Source organism: Marmota marmota, unplaced genomic scaffold (assembly GCF_001458135.2).
Source record: "Marmota marmota marmota unplaced genomic scaffold, marMar, whole genome shotgun sequence".
In the NCBI taxonomy this organism is placed as follows: Eukaryota; Metazoa; Chordata; class Mammalia; order Rodentia; family Sciuridae; genus Marmota; species Marmota marmota.
The window spans coordinates 7698953-7703629 of NW_026000242.1; the positions used below are offsets into that span (position 1 = coordinate 7698953).

Genomic DNA, 4677 nt, shown 5'->3' on the forward strand with positions numbered 1-4677 from the left:
AGTAACCTACAGTTACTGCCCAGTCAATCCATATCAGGGGATCAATTTACTGATTAAGTTATACCTTTCATAATCCAATCATCATACCTCTGAAAATTCTTACATTCTCTCACATATGAACTTTTAAGGGACACCTCATATCTAAACACAACACCTATTAATTGACATTTAGGCTATTACTAAAATTTTGCTGTTATAAATATAAATAATGCTTCAACATTCTTGTACTTATATATTTTTCTTCTTAGGCAATTATTCCCATAGGGTGAGTTTTTCCAAATAAAATCTTTAAGTGAACAATCAGACATACATTATGTTTTAATATATAAAATTGCTTTCCAGATAGATAGGTTCTAACCCTCCAGTTATGTAAAAGATCGTCCATTTCTTCATCAGGTATTAAGAAAAAAAATCTATGTTAACCTGATATGTAAAAATAATATCTCATTCCTTGTCTTTGGTTGTTATTGAGGCTGAATGTTTTAAACGTTAATTGACCATTTGTATTCCTTTGTAATTTGCTTGAATATCAAAAACCATGAGAAAAAATATAAATAATAAAATGCCATTTTTTAGGAGAATATTGGTATAAGAAAATACTTAGAATGCATTTCAAAATGACTAAAATACATACTGAAGAATATTATTATAGTATATTCTTTTTAAAAGGTATATAGATAGGCAAAGACTTAAGACTTAAAATAACACATTCAGAAAACAATAATAGACCCATAACTATGTACAACTAAAATAATGATTAACAAAACAACAACAACAACCCCCGCAGGTTAATAGAGATTGTTTCTGGATTGTTCAGGAAACAGGTGTTTTTCAAAAGGTTTCCAAGCTTTCTGGGATTAGACTGACGACTTTCAGAATTTAGAAACCCCAAGATACATTAATAAAGCTACAGAAAAATCTTTCATGAAACTTACGCCAAACTGCTGCCCCTTACCTGTAAATAGTCATAAAATAATAGACTTTTCAAACTAAAAGGAACTTTATCATTTGTTCCCTTTTCCCCATTTAAAAAAACTAGTGAACTGCAGCCCAGAGAGATTGCATGACCCAGCCATGATCTGCCAGCCAGTGGGAGGAAGTGAGGTAACACCCCACAGGACACTAACAGAGGAGGGGCATGTGGCCCCCAGTCCTGCCTCTCTGCCCTCTACCACGGGGTCCTGCCTCTCTGAAGACCGGTCTAGGCCGGTCAACTGATCAGGATGGATTTGCTTGGACTCTAGATGTGATCCCAGAATGGCTGGTAGAATGGGCTGTAGAAATCAGAAAACTGGAGTCCTTAAAGACCAGGAGAGTGAGTGTCGTGTCGTGTCAAAGGTAGGAATAAAGCCTGCCCGAGGTCTGAGGAATGACCCGGTGATTTCTGAAGTCCTGGGCTCTCAGATGTTGGGAGAGCTTGATGAGCACTGGATGGCTGGCCCAGCTCCTCCGGGTCAGCTGCCTGTCCCTTGCTCCTAGTGCCCTGAGAGCAAACTCAGAGTAGAGCTCTAGAGGTGGCTCCAGCCCACCCCAGGAGCTCCAGCTCAGCACCTGCCCAGCGACTCTGGACCCTCCCAACTCCTTCCACCCTCCCTCAGAGCCTGCAGAACCAGGGTCTTGTCTGCAATTTGGTGTGATTTTTTTTTTCTCTTCCCTTTCTTCCAGAAGCCTGTCTGGGATTCTGCTCCACGTGGAGGTTGGAAAGAGCAGCGCGGCTGCTCTGGAAATCTTGTTTCCCCTGCCACATGACATCAGTGGGTTATATTGCAACTTTCCACATGGCTGCCCAGACACAGACAGTTGTGTTCATGAAAATCCTCCTGATACTGGCTTGGAGCCTCCCTGGCACTCGAGGCTCCTTCTGAGGCTGTGCTGTGTTCTGCAGAGGAACAGTTGACAGAGGGCTGGTGGAAGGTGCATGGCGGAGGGGCTTGCTCTCCTCATTCTGATCCAGTGCGTCTGCCCACACCCTGTTACCTCCAGGGGGCTTCGGGTGCGCAGGATCAGAATTTTCCAACAATAGGAAAGGTGGGGTCAGAATGCTGGTCAGGTTATTTCTGCCTCTGAACTACGTATAGCTTTGGATAAGCCATTTTATCCTCCCAGTTCCCCAAACTAGGAAACTGATCCCTGTCTCTCCCCATCAAAGACGAGTCTAGGGACACGGTGACAAGCTATAAAGGAACACATTGGGGAGAGAGGATCAGTAAACTTAAAAGACATTTCATCTCTCTGAGCTTTAGTTTTCCTTTCTATAAAATGAGGGACAATGTTAGTTGCTTTCTACAGCCTCTCCAGATGTAATAAATAAGTAAATAAATGAAGCCATAGCTGTGTGACTTTTGATTCCTTAGCCTCTAACATGATATGATCCTTTGGTTAATAATATTCTGGGATCAAAATGTCCTAAGAAATCTTGACTACAAGTCAAAGCTTAGAAGGGTTAATTGACAGTAAATTGTGCTATGCTGCCATTTTACACGGGGCCCCTTGGACGCCAGCCTCTCCTGATGCTCCCTAAAGGGCTCTGATGTTAGGAGAGGGATGTCTGGCCATTCCTAGCTTCAGACGCCTGCTGACCCCTCTTTCTGAGCTACTGGTGCTAGAGTTACCTTTGACCTTGGCCATGAAGCATTCTCTCTAGAGTGTAAGCACTATGTGACAAGAACCGTGCCTTGAGGTCTTTGTAGCCCCCTACTGTCATGCTTGGAGATATCATTCATTCATTCCTAAGTCTTAGATGCATAAAAGACATGGTCCAACGGAAAGTAACCATTCAGTATACTTCCTGAGCCTGTCCCTGCAGTTGCCCCCGTCTCCCACTTTGGATTATAACCAAAGGTGAGCAGCAGCTTGTGTGGATTATTTTCTTACTGTGCGCCAGCTCCTGCTCTGAGATCTCTGCATGTGTAATTCTCACCATGACCATGAGAGGAGTGCGCTCTCATTACCCTGCACTTTATTTGCTAAGGAAACTGAGGCACAGGGAGGTGAGTTCCTTGTCCGGGGTCACAGAATTAAGTGGTGGAATTTAACTTCAGATCTGGAAAATCTGACTTCAGAGTTTGGCTCTCCACCACTGCCCTAAACTGTCTGCTGACACAAAGGTAAAGAGAAATGAGAGACAGGAGGATCCATTTTCCAACAACCTCTGCCAACAGATGTGACTAGGGACCTCCCCTCTGGCAGCAGCTGGTGTGGACTAGTCCACTGGGTGAGGGTGCCAGAGCGTCTCCACTGCTCCATTTTTCTTTGTCTATCCTAGAGAACAAGATGCAGGCACAGGACTCTTACCCTCTACCAGAAGGACAATAAGCCCTGTGCCGCAGTCCGGCTGCAGCAGAATAATCAGGGGGGGTGACGAATAACTTGTGTACGTTGATACAGCAGGAGTAGGAGCCGTTTATTGCAGGACAGGAGCAGTATTTATACATTCCACACAGCTTATCTAATTAGCATAAACTAGATACATCAGTCAACCAATAAGGAATCTCCACACTTAATGGCTCGCTTTTGTTACTTCTCAAACCACTCCCTCTGGCATTTGCCAGGCACCATCCAGACTTGTTTACGAACTCTAACATTCCCCTGGCAAAATGCCAGGTGTTATTTTGACTTATTTACAGACTCTAACAGCCCTGCACTTTTTATTTCTTCACCACAGGGTGCCCATCCCGCTACCTTTGGGGACCTACTTCTCAAGAGTCCTGTGAAGGGAGGAAGGCACTACTGGGCAAGGTTGAAAGAATTCCCAGGGCCCAGAGGCCACTGGAAGCCCCACTCAAGAGAGCTGAGGCCCTGGAGCCTGGTGGAGACCCAGACCAGTGAAAGAGTCCCCACATTTCCACCCTCCCCCGCCCTCTCTGCCTGCCAGCCCAGCCTGCAGCCTGCAGTGTGTGCAGTGACAGTCTTCCCCCGGTGATTTAGAAGAGGCTGTGCAGAGCGGTCATCTCTTCCTAATGGTCCCAAGTCATAATTCTCAGCAACCACCCTCCTCTCCTCACTCCCAGCCCCTCCCTGGGGCTACTCCTCTGAGGCATTGAGGGCAGATTTAAGATCAAAATCAAATCAGATTCACCAAACAAGGTGTCAGGCCAAGCAGGAGGGGCTGGGGGCTCCGAGTTATAGCCTGGAAGGCTTTGAGACTCCTTGGAGACTATTAAGTGAGTATATTTTATGGCCAGACACAATGCTGAGTGAACCGTCTATAAACCAATTACAGGAAAACTCCCCACACATCTTGTGGAACACCCGTGGGTAGCAGGCTAGGAGGCATTCCTGAAGGCCCCCCTGCTGGTGGCAATCTGGCCCCCTCTTACACCCTGGAGACTCTGGGTGGGGTGATTTCCCAGGAAGGGTCAGGACTGTACTCTGCATTTAGAAGCACCTCATTCTCCGGATGCATGGTAACCATTTAAAAAAAAAACAACAACAAACTCCTGAGGACAGAAAGTGTCTTTGGGAACAGACCTGGAACTGGTGGTCTGTCTAGATTCCAAGGTCAGTGATTTTCCTGGATACCGGTGCTCCCAACCTCTCTTGGAAGAAAGGCAGGAAGTGGATTTCCCCACAGATCCTTCCTGCCACACAACTCTGAGAATCATTTTCGGGAATCTCACAGGCCTCAGACCCAGCTGTGGCCATCGATGCTGGCTAGGGGAGGTCATAATCCCCTCC

General features: G+C 45.8%; 1 long non-coding RNA gene across 1 annotated transcript; it reads left to right on the forward strand.

The window, feature by feature from the left end:
* The first annotated feature begins 688 nt into the window (after positions 1-688).
* On the forward strand, positions 689-2336 carry LOC125613939. The gene is made up of 2 exons (XR_007344536.1): positions 689-1338; positions 1666-2336. It is a non-coding gene; the product is annotated as an uncharacterized LOC125613939 (long non-coding RNA).
* The last annotated feature ends 2341 nt before the right edge of the window (positions 2337-4677 follow it).